The sequence below is a fragment of the Cupressus sempervirens genome, chromosome 1 (assembly GCF_028749045.1).
Source record: "Cupressus sempervirens isolate cs-2001-9-10 chromosome 1, ASM2874904v1, whole genome shotgun sequence".
Taxonomy (NCBI): Eukaryota; Viridiplantae; Streptophyta; class Pinopsida; order Cupressales; family Cupressaceae; genus Cupressus; species Cupressus sempervirens.
In genome coordinates this window covers 297237685-297257297 of record NC_143118.1, presented here as the reverse complement: position 1 = coordinate 297257297, position 19613 = coordinate 297237685, and the positions used below count along the sequence as shown (strand labels likewise).

General features: G+C 33.5%; 1 pseudogene; it reads left to right on the top strand.

The window, feature by feature from the left end:
- The window catches only part of LOC149577299 (casein kinase II subunit beta-1-like), a 28605-nt pseudogene extending 11983 nt beyond the window's left edge, over nt 1–16622 (top strand).
- Nucleotides 16623–19613: the final 2991 nt, after the last annotated feature.

Sequence of the window (19613 nt, the reverse complement as noted above, 5' to 3'; positions counted from 1 at the left end):
TTATATCAGATATCCGATAGCTTCGTCGGTTCATATAATGCTAGATGTATTATATATTATATTGTAATATACTTTTTTATTATATATTATATTATAATATATTACTTTTTTATTATTATATTACTTTTTTATTATTATATTATATTATATTATTATATTATTATATTATATTTTATATATATTATATTATATTATATTATATTATATTTTATATTATATTATATATATATTATATTACATTACTATCTATTATATTTTATATTATAATACTATATATTAGGTAATGTATTATATTATATTATTATAATTTATAATAAATTATACTATTATAATATAATAATAATATTATATTATAGTATAATTATTATTATTATATTATTATTATAATATTATATTATATAATATTACATAATATATTATACTATTATAATATAATATTTTTATATTATATTATTATATAATATATTATACTATTATAATATTATAATAATATTATATTATAGTATAATTATTATTATTTTATTATTATAATAATATTATATTATATTATATTACATAATATATTATACTATTATAATATAATATTTTTATATGATACTATTATATAATACATTATACTATTATAATATAACAATAATATTATATTATATTATATTATAGTATAATTATAATTATTATATTATTATAATAACGTTATATTATAGTATAATATATTATATATATTTCTCCATGTTATCGGATATCCGATAAGGCTTGGGCCTTAGTTTCTAGGTTTGCTACCTAGATAGGTGAAAAAAAGTCAAAGCGGATTTTGAAGCACATTTAGACGTCTTCAAACTCTATTTTTTTCACATCACCACTTTTTGGCACACTATGATTGTGCACATACCCAAGAATGAAACTAATTAAGAAACAACAAATCTTAACATGAAGACAATTTCAAACATTCACTCCCATCTAGGTTTGCACAACAGGTTCGTCATTGAACCAAACTAGGGAGAAGGTGGATTTTTCCAATAGGATATGTTGGCCACAACACCATAACAGGTGCCCTTTCGGGGCTATAATCACAAGAATTTTTGTTCTTCCATTTCCTAAATTCCAAAACTCAAAACATGGTTTGTGCTAACGAGTAGAGGCCCATAACACCCTACTCTTTCCCTCTCCTCATCTTGAGAAGAGACTCTGCAATGTCGGAGTCCAACTAAAGACTTCCTCCTGTACATGGCCACTTCTGCCCTATCTAAGGGTGAGTAATGCCAATACAACCCATAGAATCCCTTCGAAAATTAAAGCAAAATACTAAGGAAAAACATTTAAGAAAAACCCATTTCAATCCCTCCCAAACATATTCAACAAACACACGAACATACATATGCAAACAAAATGACTTTAGCATGAAACACAACATGAACCAAAAGAGCTTGAGGGGTTCCTATCTTCATAATAAAGTTATGGCAATTAGATAATTTGAGATGAGCTTCCCTTCCTCCTCCTTCTCCTTCAATCCCGAATTGCTCTCTAAAGCTAGAGATTGGGTGAACAATCATTCTCTCTCAAATTTTCCTCTAAATAAGATACTAACTCAACTACCTTCAAAATGTAATAACTCCCCAACTTTCCTAAGGTTCTAGAGACTTCTAACTCAACTTATCATAAGACTAACCTCAAGGTGGAGTTTAACTTATCCAACTCATGGTGAAACATTCAATTTTCGCAATAAAGCAAAAATGGAATGTTTGAGTGACCATAAAAGTCAACAAAAGGGGCTAGAGGGGTGAAAAATGCTTCCAACCCATATCCATACACCTTAGGTACTTAGTTTTCATGATTTTTGGCTTCTAGGACTATTAAGGGACCTAACAAAAGCTTGAAAAATTTTGGACTTTCTAACAACTTTCAAAAAAGTAGATTACTCACTAATCTTGATTAGGGTAACTAATCTTGATTACTAACTAATTAGTTATCCTCTCTAGGATCCTGAATGGTCCAACAAATTGGGGTGCCAACTTAGAGCCCTTTTTGAATTGAATTGGACTCTTGTGTAGTCACACCCTGAAGAAGATTCTATCTCCAACTTGATACTCTCAATCTATCCTCTTTGCATCAACATACTTCTTCTGCCTATCCTGTCCCTCTCTCAGGAGCTGTCTAATCAGGGTCACTTGTTGTTCCATCTCTTTTATTAACTAAGGACCAATGGATACTCGATCCTCGATCCTATCCTAGCTCAAGGGTGTTCTATAAGGTCTTCCATACAAGGCTTCATAAGGCGGCATACCTATGGAGGAATGGTGCCCATTGTTATAGGAAAACTTGAAAAGATGCAAGTATTCCTCCCATTTGACTTGATGGTCCGTCACGTACGTACGTAACATGTCCTCTAAAACCTAATTGACTTGCTTGATCTAACCATTGGTTTGAGGATGGTACATTGTACTAAAATTGAGCTTAGTGCCTAGTCTTGCCTGTAACTCTCTTTAAAAAGATGAAGTGAATAGTGAGTCTCTATTGGAGATGATCTTACGGGGAATGCCATGAAGTTTGACAATGTCCCACAAAAAAACGTGGGCTATGTCTTGTGATTTTTATGTAGTACACACAGGTGAGAAATGGGCAACCTTGGTCAATGTGTCAACTATCACCAAAATGGCATCATGGCGGCAAGATGACATGGGGAGACCAACAATAAAATTCATAGTTATAGCATCCCACGTCCACTCTACAATCTCATGAGGCTAAAGAAGCCCACAAGGATAACGGTGCTCTACCTTCACCCTCTAATACTTGAGGCATCTCATAACAATGCTAGCAATCTACACTCTCATGCCTGGCTAGTAAAACAACTATCTCAGATTTTCATGTAACTTCTTAACACCAGGGTGCACTACATAAGGTGATCTGTGAGCTTGAAGTATAATGAGCTCGCACAAACCCCCAATGAAACGTACATACATACATCCTCTATGATGCAAGAGTCCATTAGACTCCAAAGAATACTCTGAATACTTCCCTTCCAAGGGTCTCTGAGAATGCACCAATTGACTAACTTCTTCATAAAACTCATCCACTAGCAAATGATGTAGGATTCTCTCTCTCAAATTGGTGCATGTGGTCTCAGATGAAAGTTCATGGTGCCTTCTACTTAAGGCATCTACAACCACATTCTCCTTTCCCTTGATGTAATGAACATCAAAATCATACTCAGAAAGAAACTCTATCCACCTTCTTTGCCTAGCATTAAGGTTTGGCTAAGTAAATATGTACTACAAGCTCTGGTGGTCAGAATGAAGCTCGAATCTATGACCTAGAAGGAAGTGTCACCACCTCACTAAAGCATGAACCACTACTACAAGATCTAGGGCATGAGTAGGTTAATTGAGTTCATGAGTCTTCAACTTCCAAGACTTGAAGGAAATAGGTCATCCCTCCTGCATAAGGACTACCCCTATACCATCCAAAGATGCATCTGTGCACACCACAAAATCCATAGAAGGATCTGGCACTGCTAGGATTGATGTACTCGTGAGGGCTCTCTTGAACTCTTGAAAAGCTCTATCACACTTCTCTATCCACTCATACTTCTTTCCCTTTTTCTAAAGAGATGTGATTGGGTGCGCCAATCTAGAGAATCTTGCAATAAAGCATCGGTAATATCTTGCTAGTCCCATAAAGCTCCTCACTTCAGTGATACTAGTGGGTTTTGGCCAATCCATGATGGCCCTAATCTTTGATGGGTTTTCTGATACACCATCACCTAATATGACATGACCCAAATAATGTATCTCAGGTCTATAGAAAGCACACTTCGACAAGCTGCCATACAATTAATTCTCTCTCAACTTCTGCAATACTTGTCTTAGGCGCTCTTCATGCTCCTTTTCATCATAAAAATATATCAGAATTTCATGAAGGAAAATGACCACAAACTTATCCAAAAAGGTATGGAATACTCCATTCATGAGGCTCATGAATATAGCTAGAGCATTCATGAGGCCAAATGGTACAACGATGAACTCATAGTGACCATACCTCATACGAAATACGATCTTGAGGATATCACTATCCACAATCCTCAACTGATGATAGCCCAAATTTAGATCAATCTTTGAAAATACTCGAGCACCTTGTAATTGATTGAAGAGATCATCAATCCTGGGAAGTGGGTATCATTTCTTGATGGTTACTTTGTTCAACTGTCGATAATCAATACACAACCTAAGTGATATGTCCTTCTTTATGAAGATCATTGGTGCACCCCAAGGTGACACACTAGGTCAAATATTATGCCCTTTCTCTAAGAGTTTCTCCAACTAAGTCTTTAATTCACTGAGCTCATGATTAGTCATCATGTATGGTGCTCTCAATACTGGCTTAGCTCCTGGCACAACATCTATATGAAAATTCACTACTCTAGGTGGAGGCATATCAAGGAGCTTTGAAGGAAACACATCTATAAACTCCTAAAAGATTGGAAAATCATCAAGAGATGGCTCTCCTTCTGAATCCTCCTCTCTATCACTAATGGTGATAGCAAACAACTGGCATCCCTTTTGCATGCACCATCTAAGCTACATAGCAAAAATCACATGAAGAGATACTGGTATCTTTACTCTGAAGATCACTCTAGAGATCCGATCTTCATTCACACATTCCACCCTCTTCTATCGACAATCCATCTTGGCACTATGGGCATAAAGCCAATCCATGCCAAGGACAACATCATAAGAACCTAGAGGACTGATGCATAGATCAGACATCATGGTCATGTCTCCAATCTAAATCTGGAAATTATGCACCATGGAACTAACTAACACTCTGGCTCCTGAGGTTAACACTAGTTCCCAACTGACATCATGTCTAATTGCCACTAGCCCATAATGCTCCACTACATATGGAGATATAAAAGAGTTAGTAGCTCTGGAATCAAATAAAACAACAACCATACAACCTTGTACTATACCTATGGCCTTGATAATTGTGGCCTGATGCTTAGCTTAGCAGTTGTCAAACACTACAAAAAGTCTATGGGATCTGCCTATATCACCAATTGTTAGCTCTGAAATACCCCCTCTGACTATCGGATGATTGTCCCTAGGGAAAATCTTTAGCTATATGACCCATGCCACCAAAAGTGCAGCACGGTCCTTAGGTATAAGATTGTGCACCCTATGATATGGACTGCTGTGAGCCCCTTGACCTACTAGATCCACTATATCCACCCCTAGAAGACTGTTGAGTCTTCACTGACTATGACTGTGGGGCCTGTACCTTTTGATCCTGTTTGGGACCCTGTGATTGCCACTACTTGGGCTTGGAGCCCTGATAACCTTGTGATGGTTTTTGCTATTGTTGTTGCTGAGGTTTCTGCTGCTAAGACTGTTGGCCCTTAGAGGACCCTACTATATAGTTTCGATTCCCCTTCCAAAGGGGTTTCTGTTGGGTAAAGTTTAAGTTCTAAGACCAATCTTGTGACTCCTGTCTACCCTGAGTATCCTCAACAACTAATGCTATCTCAACTACCTGTCTAAAGGTGATAGGGAAGGCCAAATAGATTGCACCTTGGAGTGAGAAATTTAGGCCCATGATGAAGCAATGTACTTGTAGTTTCTTGTCCTTCGTGTATTCAACATATGGAAGGAGCTTGAGAAACCTACTCTCATATTGAGCTACTATGTGGCCCCTCTATTGTAGAGCATGAAATTCCTCTATCTACTTCTATTTGAAGTGCTCAGATAGGTACCTCTCCTAGAAGCTAACTAAGAATAACTCCCATGTGAGGGTATCCATCCTCACTCCTCCTATAATCCCCTCCTGATGCCACCAATTGGAGGCATCTCCCCTTAGCTAATGGACTGCTACACATGCCTTCGAATTACTCCCATAAGAATGTAATCCAAAGCACCATTGTAGACTCTGTAATGAGGCCTCTACTACTGTTCTATTAGTGGAACCGATATAGTATAGTGGTTGAAGTCGAATCAACTCCCTGGTATCATCTCCTACATGTCTAGAAGGCCTATTGAGTGGTGGTCCTCTATGGTGTATCGACTCACCCTCAGGCTCACCCTGTCCCTCTACCTACCTCGATGGGGGACTCCTACTCTCTCATCCACTAGGTCTGCCTCCTCTGGGTCCATGTGCTTCTTCTTCAGGAATTTGCTACCCTAGTTGTACTACAGGTGGTAGTCTCTATTGAACTACTCCAATCAGTGTCTGGAGGGCATCCAAGATATCCTAATTCAAGTTTGGTGCTAGTGGAGGTGGTGGTGGTGGTGGAGGTGGTGGTTCACCCTCCTATTCTGCTCTACCATCTCTCACCCTATGACCTTTGTCTCGTCAGTTGCTTTGTGTAACGGGAGGCATCCTACAAAAATTTAAAGTTTACATTAAGTTGAAGCGTAATGGTGTTAGGTTCCTAGTGTTGAAACACGAGCTCTAATACCAAAATGTCATGCCCAAAATACAGGGCAAATATCACACCAATTTTTTTTATTAATTTATTTTTTGAAGATTAATAACATCACTATGTTTGAAATGTTTTTTTTCACAAGTTAAAGTATAGGTATAATGTAAGATAGATATGAGTTCTCCTAACAATGTCTTGACATTCCGTTTAGTTTATAATCATCATCTAGGAATAAATTATTAAATTAAACTTTCACTATTAAATCGATTAATTAATTTAAACAATCCAATTTCAATTAATCAAAAGATCTAACACATTATTTATTTTATTTACTTTTAAAATATTATACTCACAAAACAATACTATACCAAACCCACTAGTAAACATAATTTACAATCGACCAAAATATTAATTAACCCCATAATTAAATTTTTCTAATAACTCATAATTAAGTCTAACATAAACAAAATGTCTTTTAATTCTAAACTATGGCTAAATAATAATAAAAATAATATGACTAACTAATGCTTTAACATTATCTAACTTATACCAAATTCATGTTTAAACTTTAAGACAAATCTGTATCCTAAAACTTTAACTATACTAATTTAGAATATTTAAAATATAACTAAACTAAACAAAAACATAATAAATACTTAAAATTTAAACTAACTAAAACATACTTAAGCTAAAATTAAATTATACTAAATAACTTTTAAGCAACAGTAAAATAAATATAATTATTAATATTACTAAATATACTAATTAACTAATATTTAAAACATACAAATTAAATTACATAAACATAAGCTATCTAAATTTTAAAACTTTATTTAAAATACTAACTAACCTAATCCTTAACTACCTAACCACCCCTAACCCTTAGGCCACTTGGCCACATGTCTAATCCCCCCTTCCCAACGCACTTGGGTGTTTCCCCAAGTCTCCCACCCATTTCAAGGGCTGCCCAAATGCAGCAACAAGTCTGCCAAGGGAATGTATGCCTAGGCAAGAAAAAGGCAAGGAAGAAAAAAGGTAATTTCATTTTTCAGCTCTTCTGTCATGTCAAACTAACATGGGGGCATATGAAGTATTTTAGTCTAGATTCTGGAGGCCTTTATCAATGCTTACTATGGGGAATGGAGGGTAAATATTTATGTTTTGAAGTTTTCTAGGTAAAAATACAGATAGATACAAAACAATTTATGAATAAAGTTAAGTAGATAGGATATTTAGGATACTTAGGATATTTTATATGCATTTTTTTTTGTTTAATTAATTTTTTAAGATTAATTAGATTTAACAAATGATTTTAAAGGATGATCTTAAAGGGAATATTCCCTGTTATCTCAAGGGGGAAAAAAAATTTCCTCATACAAAATCCAGAGAGCATTTTTGCTCTAGGGGGTATTTTTTTTTTTCAAGTCCATTTTTGTCTAAGTGTTAATTTTGAATGCAAATTATTTTTTTATGACAAGGAGGTATTTTTTTTTTCTAATTGGATTTATAACATAGGGCTAAATGTAATGCCTTAGAATTTGAATAGAATATTTAACTTCCTCATACTCATGAATAATTACGAAATTGAAGTACCAATCAAAAATGAATTTTCTTTAGCATGGTTTGGTTTTGAAATTTCATAACTTTATATATTTCACCAATTTGTCCAATGAGCATTAATCAAATGAATGCAATGTCAAACTATATAAATGTCATAGTAAAGTAAAAATATCATTACGTCAAAGTTCAAGTAAACATATGCAAAACTAAAATACGAGAATCTCATAAGCAAGAATACTACTCAATTTTTTTATCAACATATGTGGTCCAGCCATTTCTCATTTATTTTATTGAACCACCTAATTCAAAGGCTCCACCGAGAAAGAACCAGGAAGAAAACCCCACATCGTGCCATTTTCATAATAAGTTTAAAATAATATTTTTACACAGGATTATTATCCCGAGGAGAAATCTCCCAACATATTTGAATGTCAATAACATTTTTGAATTTTCTTCTTGGCTCCACAATAGGGAAACTATTATGAAGTCTGTAACATATAAAGGTAATCATGGAGAGAACAAAAACTGACTGGGAGACAACAAATCTTAACATGAAGACAATTTCAAACATTCACTCCCATCCAAGTTTGCACAATAGAGTCATCATTGAACCAGACTAGGGAGAAGGTGGATTTTTCCAATAGGAGACGTTGGCCACAACACCATAATAGGTGCTCTTTTAGGGCTATAATCACAAGAACTTCTATTCTTCCATTTCCTAAATTCCAAAACTCAAAATATGGTTTGTGCTGATGAGTAGAGGCCCATAACACCCTACTCTCTCCCTCTCCTCATCCTGAGAAGAGACTATGCACTGTCAGAGTCCAACTAAAGATGACCTCCTATATATGGTCACTTCTTCCCTATCCAAGGGTGAGTATTGCCAATACAACTCATGCAATCCTTTCAAAAATCAAAGAAAAATACTAAGGAAAAATATTTAATAAAAACTCATTTCAATCCCTCCTAAACATATTCAACAAACACACGAACATACACATGCAAACAAAATGACTTAAGCATGAAAAACAACATGAATCAAAAGAGCTTGAAGGGTTCCTACCTTCACAATAAGGTTATGGCAATTGAAAAATTTGAGATGAACTTCCCTTCCTTCTCCTTCTCCTTCTCCTTCAATCCTGAATTGCTCTCTAAAATTAGAGGTTGGGTGAACACTCATTCTCTCTCAAATTTGCCTCTAAATAAGATACTAACTCGACCACCTTCAAAATGTAATAACTCCCCCACTTGCCTAAGATTCTAGAGACTTCTAACTCAACTTATCATAAGGCTAACCTCAAGGTGAAGTTTAACTTATCCAACTCATGGTGAAACATTCAATTTTGGCAATAAAGCAAAAATGTAATGTTTGAGTGACCATAAAAGTCAACAAAAGGGGCTAGAGGGGTGGAAAATGCCCCCAACCCATACCCATACCCCTTAGGTACTTAGTTTTAATGATTTTCTACTTATAGGACAATTAAGAGACCTAACAAAAGCTTGAAAATTTTTGGACTTTCTAACAACCTTCAAAAAGTAGATTACTCACTAATTCTAATTAGGGTAATTAATCTTGATTACTAACTAATTAGTAAAAAGGTCACTAACCTAGTCCAACTTGGATCTTTAGGTTACTTGGTTTATCCTAACTATCAAGCTGAAATGCATTTACGAGTCATGAGTGTCAAGCAACACTATAAAATCATTGTTACAAAACATTAATACTTATTGATTACAGAATTATACATTCATTCAACCCATAATACAAATAAAATACGAACAACAGGGTCTACATCTTTCATTAGATTCAACCCTGGTTTCCAGAAGCGATACATAAGGTTCAATTCCAATTCTTTGTTAGATTTCTTGGCTAAATATCCTACACACTCATTGCACACATCAGTAGCTCAAGAAAATCACATGCATATATATATATATATATATATATATATATATATATATATATATATATAGCTCATCAAGATAACCACATAACTCACAACATAAATCTTTCAATTAATTAATTGTTTATCTCGTATCTGCTCAAATACTTAACCTCTAAAATTACATAATCAAAGTGTTAATTATGCATTCATTTTCTACACTACTTCATCAGTATACATGGTCATAAGCGATTATATAACATAATTAAACATCTGAAAGTAAAACATCATAGGACATAAGATAACATAATAATGTTCAATGTATTTGATAGTGTCTCGATATATCGAGTCATGAGTAACAAAATAATAATGTATCTACTATGCTATGATGGGTCAGGGCAAGGCCTCACAGGATTGAATGGTGCACACACCGATAAAATGACTATCTGCAACAAATGCAACTTGAATGAAATGATAATAAATACAGCATCTGATAAAAATTGAAGAATGTCAGTCATAGTTCATAGGCGCAATTAGAAATGCATATTGTCATTGATAAAACATTTGGAAGAAACCCATGGATAGAGGAAGGAAAAGTAGACTACAAAAACATTTATGAAAGAAAGAGAGACAAGAATAAAAGAGGGAATCTAGACCATCTTTAACTTGTGGACTACATGACCTAAAGATGATAAAGCTTAGGTTGCAAAAGCTTTTGTTACACTGTGATAGCTTGTTGTATATGGCAGTGAGTTGATATTGTATGGTACAGTATATTGTGCAAGGTATTGATTTCCCATTTGCTACATATATGCAAATAACACCACCTAGTGGAGATCATATGGAAATCATTCTACACCTTATGATGTTTGTAGTATTCTTCTTAAACCAAAATATAACAATGCGTCATAGTAGAGAGGGAAACCTTGAGCCAAATAACTACTTAATACCTTTTAGCCTAACCATGTAAATCTACTTAGGCACTAATTAATACCTTATGTCTAAACATTATCAGTGATATAGCAATAGAAAACCCAACTAGACAGTCCAAAAACTTCAACTTTGTCAACATTTGGCTCCTTCAAGTTAACCCATTCAAAAGTCTCCCTGCTCGTATTAATATCATAAATGAGATCATGTAGTCCCTAACCATACACAAACCATCTTTTAATCAACAAGGGAAAAATCATATATATTAATATATATAGCTATTTAGTTGTTAACAATGTCCACATCTCTTGTTTAGAGACTTCAAGCAATGGGATGATGCTCACATTTTTCCATATGGTAAATATGATATCACTCTTTCTTTAAGGTACCATGTATTCTAATAATAAAATCAACTTATTATTGCCAAAAAAATGGGACCTCAAAGAAAATAAGAATGATTCTGCATGTGTGAGCATGTGGGTATATTACTACAATACAGAAAGCACATGTAAAGATAGATAGATAGATAGATAGAGAATAAACCAAGCATTACAAATAACCACAAGAACTAATAAATTTTACTCTGCAAGAATCTATTTCTACAAGAAATATATGTATTTGATGAAGGGTCAAAAAGTATGGGAAAGGCCAGTAGACCAGCAGCGAGACAAGGGGAGTTTGTGAGAAATCATGAGAAAGAGTTGTAAATTTCTACCTGTATGACTAGTTGGGCCTATCACATCACTTTTGAGGTAAATAACCACTACAACTAATAAAGTTTACTCTACAAGAACCCATTTGTACAAAAAATATCTCTATTTGGTGAAGGGTCAATAGGTCTAGAAAAGAGCAGCATATAGGCATCAGGGCAAAGGAGGGCAAAAGAAATAATGAGGAAGAATTGAAAATTTCTACCTATACAAGTAGTTGGGCATATCAGTCAAATTAGAAGTAACTTGTTAAAAAAATATTACAATAATCATATCCAAGTATCTGCTTAATTGGTACTGTAATCTTATGACAAGTCCTATTCATTTTTAAGTAAATTTCAAGGAAAGCTTTAGTTGTATAGTTGGGGTTATACCTATTGCTATAAGTTTTTTCAATTTCAAATCCTTTACAATCATGAATAATATTCAAACTTGTCATCTATACTAAAAAGGTAAACATAAGCTGTGCATCTAGGTTTTCTAGACAACACATAATGAAAGAACGTATGCTAAAAGATACCAAATTTGTGGCACTGTAATCTTTAAAACCCCAACTTTGCAAGAAAAAACACCAAGTAGACAATAAAATATTATGGCAATGACCCTACAATATATGAAGTGGGACCTCTTCAAGTATAAGGTTTTTTCAGTGGTCTTGTGTTATAACAAAAAAAATGTTTACTGAGTAGCAATATTTCACATAGATATCATAATTTCCAAAAAACAATAGTCAAATTATTAACATTGAACTTAAATAATTTCAATACATTAATTGGATCATAATTGGTAATAACAGCCTTATAAAAGCTATTGCCTTATGGCCACCTTGTCCACACTTTCTTGCCCACCAAGGGGTCAAAAGTTGCAGCTTCACTCAAACCTGGAGGCACACTCTTCTCTTGTGTTCTCAAAATACCTTTGTGAAAAAAATTTAAAACTCATATAAAATATCATATACATTCAGGTGGGGAAAAATATATATAGTATACCCTAGTGCTAAGAGATTTTGTACACATTAAAAGTGTGTCTATGATATTAAAACCATCTCATGGAGAATTTGACATTTGTAAGGATATGGATGTATTTTGGGAAAATGAATACTCAAACACTTTAGGATTCCACAATCCATAATGTTACAGAGAAATCACAATAACTAATGATAAGAGAATCAAAATACAAAACCATATTTTCTAGTCCATTAGCAGGACCCGACTTTGAGATAACCATGGTCTATTGTCTCTATATTCAGATTTCATTCACACTCATTTGTATTTTTATTAATAGTTTTCCTAGGATAGATTGTTTGGTCCTTTGAAGAATTGATTAATAGGTAACAAAAGGGTATTTCAACCACTACAGATTGTTCCCTGGCTATAGTTTTATTAGCAAAATATTTACTTTCAAATGCACAATGATAAAAGTGTAGCAACAAAGCAAAGTCATGGTGATTGAAAGAGAACCCAAAGATAACATCTTTGACCAGCTTGAGATCTAATGATAGTGCCATAGCCTGAACCTGTTATGGTTCAGGCATTGGCTACTCTAACTAAATAAGTTGTGATAGCTATTAGAAAAAATTTGGGAAAGGTAATGTGAAGCTAAATAGTTAACTTGGAATTAGGAACGAAAAAACTAATTAACCATTAAAATGACTTGACTTTTTATGAGCATACAGTAACTGTAATTCTAATTCATCTAATATCTCTAATCTTTTAAATGAAAAATAATGTCCATCATAAAGAACATGTTATTTGACTAATGTCTGGCTTTTTTATAACTTCGTTCAAAAACATTCCCTAGTCTAAAAAAGGTTTCCATGAGATCTAAGATGTTATTTGGAACACTTTTAGCATGTATAAATTGATGGTAAGGATGGGTTCATACCTGATTGCATAGTTTCTTCACAAATAGGGCTACTAGAAGAGCCCTAATTAGGCCTCCTTCCAGATTTGTAGGGCTTATAACTCCTTCCCCTCAAAGATTCAACTCACATAATCTAAAGAAAATTTGCTACATTAGACCCATTCTTAAGGATTTTTGAGGTCTCAAGTCTTCAAATGATCGTACAATAAAGTTGTTAAAAATGAGGGTTTTTAAGGGTTTGGTCAACCTCCCTCCTATCCCCACTTTTTCACCACCTTGCACAGCTTGTTAAAAATCCTCCTTCACAAAATAGCATCTATTTTCACTCCCCTTGAATCCCTCAAAAGTTCAAGTCATGAAATTGCTTTTTTTGCTCTTGAGAGCACTTTTACTGTTGACTGCTCCTAGTCGGGCACTGCCTAGGTCACCTAGGGCTTTGTCAAATGAATATTTGTACTTGTTTTTTGGGCCCCTACTTTCATAGTCTTAAAATTTAGGGTCTATAGTCCTAGAATCCAAACCGCCATGGTTTTCCCATGGTGGAATCAAGAACTACAACCTATTTTCCATTAAACACCCCAAAACTGGCAGTACACAGTCAAGTTGAAAGAATTAAATAAAATACTCACACAAACTAAAAGAACCAAATCTAATGCATATACAATGGAGAAAAAAAAATGTACAAACTATTCCATCCAACAAGATCACAACCACACTGCTATTTGCTTCCAAACAAGGAAAAAACCAGTAACTGTTATTGTAGAATCATGCACTGTCTGTTGCAACCATACTGTGGCCATACAATAATGAATGTCAAACCTTGGTTAGGGTTTCTCAAGACTTAAATAGCCTTCATCAAGTTTGGTGTGTTGTTTTAGGGCATTTTTAATCACCTAACTTAGTGCAAACCTTTACAAAGGAAAAGTTGCTTATATATATACAAAAATCTTGAACAGAAAACTCAAACCAAAAAACTTTTGAGTAAATGTCAAACCAAAATTTAAACCAGAATCTGAACCAAAAACTAGCACCTCATAGTTAAAAGAAGATATATATGAAGGGGACTTTATCATCTATGATAACAAAAAGGAAAGATGTTTCAAACAAAGATATATCTATAGTTTTGGAGAATTTTAGTAAATGACTTCTAGTTTGCATATGCTATTGGCAGGAGTCTATTGCATGGAGCACACAACTTGGGATTTGATCTAAGTCACTCTAGCATATTTCATTAACCTATTTGGAAATGAATGGAAACAATTGTTGTTGGCAAGAATAAAAAACCTTATTCTAGTTACTACTACCCTTATTGGTGTTGCTCTCTCTACCATTGTACACAAGAACAAAAGCTCCATATTGTGCTAATATTATTACATTGTTCTATGTTTGGCTAATAAACAATATCAAATGCAAGCTTTCCTACCATTAGTGCCAACCAAGGAAAATAAGAAAGAATTTAAGGAAAACTTGGAATTAATTGAGGAAGAGGAAATTGATACTTCTGCCACCAGTTAACATGAAATCGATTGTGGCATTTAACTATGGCTCTTGTGGCATTCATTAGATAGCGGGTACCCCCATCTAAGTCTAGTTTAGAACTTAATTTTATTTTAGGCATAGACTAACAATGTAGGCAATGTAGGAAACTTTAAAAATGATGAAGTAAAAATTCTATTTGATTGTGCTAAATTATTACCTTCAAGAAGCACCTCAGACACACATTGTCGCCTCCTGGAAACCTTGAAATTTCTATAGATGCTGATAAAACTCCAAATATGACCACTAAGAAGAACTAATTTAAATCATTGGTTCCATGCACATCATTGTCTAGACTCTACCTAAAGCTGCACGGTTTCTCTATGCATTATTTTGGGCCTTTTTCTTCTTAGGCTTGCCCTAATAAAGTATCCCCTTCCCACCATCTAGCTTGCACAAGCACATACGAAATATCATCAGATGTTTCGAATCAATTTAAAATCTCAAAATTTATCATTTATATTAATTTTTGTTCAATTATATATATAAAAGCTTATTCAAAATCTTAAGATGTGCATACATATGAAATTTTGGTGTTTAGTGATTCCATCAAAAAGGTGCATACTAGGATTCTGTTTAGAGTTTTTGGCACATTTTGTTGATCATCCCAATCAAGGTGATACAACTCCAAATATTCATCAACATTGTAGGATCTAGGAAACTTATTAAATCTTCCTTCATTATAATAAATCTCAATACCATTTGTTTTTCATGATGTTTCTATGAAGTCCATTCATTGCATTTTGGCAAAGTCACTACATGAAATCAGTTATATGAATGATATGTAGCACCTCCTTTTGTATTTGTTTAATTTTAAGTATCAAAATAAAAAATGACTAAAATATCCTATATTTTTTGCTTATAGATGATATATTAATTGAGGAATAGAATGAGTTGGTGGAGTCTGTTGCTGAGATGCTTTATGGTTTGATCCATGTCCATTATATTTTAACAAGCAAGGGGATGAATGCTATGGTATGATGTGATCATAAATTAGTTGAACCTAAATAGGATTTAGGTGTTTGTGCCAATTGCATATGATCCTTTTTTTGCTCTTGATATTACATGTACAACTGGAGTAGTACAAGAATACTAATTTTGGAAAGTGCCTAAGAGTTTACTGTTCAAGTCAGCCATGTCTCCTAGTGGGCTAGTCAAATATTCCACGGACAAGCAGAGTGAAAATTTACTATCCAAAATGTGAAGATGTTTACCATCCAAGGTCCAATATCAAGGTAGTATCCTTAATAAAGCATGTTTGCATAAATTTTAGTCTTTAAAAAGTCATACATTTATAGCATGAGTAAATGGTCATTTCTATATGTTAGGGTTTTCATTCAATTTCATATATAATATTTTCATTTTTTTGGCTAAATCTATAATGTGGAGGTATTTTAACAATTTTCCTTTTGAGAGAAAATTAGTACTTTGAGATACAAATATGCATCATTAATAGTGTTATATGCCCATATAATTTCCTCAACTATGACAAATACTGATGGGGCATATTTTGGAACAACATTTCCACATCTTTTTTTGATGACATATGGACATGTAAAGTCATCAAAGCTAGTGCAGAGTTATGTTCCAAAGATATTTGGGTTTAAAATCCAAAAAAGTGCTAGATGAGCCATTGCAGAGCAATATCCAAAAAGCATCTGGGTTTAAAACCTATAAGAGGGAAGATGAGCAATACATAAAGGTGTAAAATGTAGATGGTTGTGACCAATGGCTCTTAACGAGGGGCCTATTCCATAGATTATTTTCATTTGAATTCTTATGGTATAAGTTTATTGTGTGTCACCTCCATTATTCCCATGTACAAAATGGTGAAATCATAGAGTATTTGAATTTTAAGTTTTGGTTGTTTGAATTTTACCTTTATATTGTTCAAACAAACTTTAAGCTTTTTTCTTGACAACTTTTAATTTATTAGCTTGAAAATTAGAAAAATGGACACATTGTTTTTTCTATGTGACACAAATGAATCACACTCTATCATGCAATAGTAAAATCTTTATGCTGAATGTGAATGTCTTGCAAATAAACAAGATTTTAAGTAGCATGGTTCTTTAAAAAATAATTCAAGTTTGGAATACATACTCATGGAAGATTACAAAATAAACTATTTAATTTTATTGTCTCTGATATTTGTCTGAAAACTCCTTTGAACTATTCATAACAGAGACCCAACACATCTGGAGTTGCATGGGCACACAACAATTCCAATTCAGTGTTTTGAATGCAGATCAATCATGCTCTCTTTGTGTAGCACTAAAATCTCTCTTTTTCTCCATGATCATGTCTTATAGGTAAATTATACTTTAGAAATCATACCTTGTTTCAATAAAAAAAATTGTAGGTTTGAGAGATGTGAATGGAACACTATACAATAAGGGTTGTGTGCAGCTCTAGTCCCTATGTATGTTGAGTAGGTCTAAGTTGCCTATGGTGAGGTAGGTCTAAGGTATATTTTTGAATGACTTTGGAAGTGGTTCTTCTTTAAAAAAACTCAAGTGGTAAATTCCAAACCATGATGAGATTGTCAAAGTTAATGTAGCAGTCAATGGGCTTGTAAACAAGTAAGAGTGCTAAAGAGTAGTGGAGGAGAATGAAGAGAATTTATGATAGATCAAGATTAGAAATGGATGTTAATGAGGTAGGGTTAAAGTTGGATCCTATTGCTCCTATTAACCCAAATAAGTAAGATTGGTGATTTGGAAGGAGGATATAGGAGTTTCTTAAAGTTTACAAAAGTAGATTGTAGAGACCTAGTTGATCATGTCCCAAATATATAAAAATGTTGATTCACCCAACTACATGTTGTAATGAAGAAGATGAAGCATCTGATTCTAATGATAATCATGATAATGAATCTGTGTATAATGATGTTGCTAACCCTAATTTTGATCCCAGAGAGATGTAATTAGATGAAAGAAACAAGGAAGCGCAAGAAACTAATATTGCTTATTAGAGTATTAAGAAGCCAAAACTCAACGTCAAAGGTAGAGTCCTCAAAGAGGCCTTCTAGGCTAGGATAAGGGAGGTTTTTTTGATGAACCTATTAGAAATGATGAGATGTAGGGACTTCATGCTATTATTGAAGGCATGGAGAATCCCCTTAATCAGAATTTTAAGTCTTGTACAAGGATAGAGATTCTTATAAATGTGGATTTAGATGAGCTAGAAGGATGTTGGGATCTGGGATTTGGGTTTACCTATGAGGAAATTCCAAAGTTATATGTAATACTTTACCTACCTTACAGTTTATCTTATGCCATTAGCCAGAAGTTTTTCTTAAATTGCAAGAACAAATACAAGACTTGAGAAGCTAGGAAACCTTGACAAGAGGCATGAGGATTTTTTGACAATCCATTTATTATTATAATAACTTTAGATTATTGAAAAAGTCAAGTGAAATACCTAGATTCTTTTTAGACTTTTATGGTCCGTGTTTACCAAATTCAATGGTAGAATGGTGATCTTGGCATTAATCAACATCTATGTCATTGCTCTGTAGAGTTTATGTAAGATGAACACCATCCTAGTTAACATAAAATCATTTAAAAGATAGCTCACCATAATGCTCAGGGTTTCTTAAAAAATTTAGTGCAGCTAAAGAATAGTCTACATATACAATTGAGACATTTGGACAATCTTTTTAGATAAGCTTGTCATTGCTTTGAGAGAGTTTGTTAAACTTGAACAGACAACCAATATCATCAAAATCACATGAAACATTACTTGGATGTGTAGATAAATAGAATGGTGAACCTCTTATGGGAAAATTGTATTGAATGTCCAGACTCTTCTTTTTATTTTCTTGAATTGACAAGAAACCAACATTCGGGATACATTAGAGTTGCATAAATCTTGAATTCTTGAATTTTTTTTAAAAAGACCAACGTCATTGATACATTAAAGTTGCATATATATTGAATGTTAATGAATATATAAACATTATAGAACAACATAGTGCAAACTTTAAAAAATAACCAACCTCAAGGAGGCTTTTTTAATTTCTTGGATGATTAGAGGTTCAGAAGGTTTGACTATGTTCATGGATATCCCCAGACCAAATGGGAAATTAGTCAAGTCCTAACAATAAATAAAGTTAGATCTCTACATTGACTACAATAAAACTATAAACTACGAACCAATCTTGAGTGCCACAACAATGAAACTATAAAATATGAACCAATCTTGAGTGCCAGAACCATAAACCTCCTTAAAATCCTTGAAACATTAGGTCTGAGTGCTTAGGCTCAAGTTTACAATAATTGGCATCTACTTGTGTGCATTCAAAGGATGTGGAACTAATGACAATAAAATTCATTCCAAAATTGTAGTTTGCAAGTCTCCTTAAATATGGTGGCAAAAATGATAGGGCATATGCTTTGGCTTATCAAATAAAGTAATACATTCTATCAAAATCATAGAAATATCATTACACCCTCAACTATATATATTATATCCCTAAGATCTTCATTTCATATTATGTCTACCTATATGAATCTATAACAAAATCTAACTTTTAGAAAAGACAAATGCATTTAAAGGCTACATATATGTTGGAAGGAGCTGATTTCCCCTATTTAGAAACCATGCAACACAATAAGGCTAATCATTAGATAAACTATCTCATGATCATGCCTACAAAACATAAAAGGCTAATCATTAGATAAACTATCTCATGAAGAGAGACACTTGCATGCAATACAC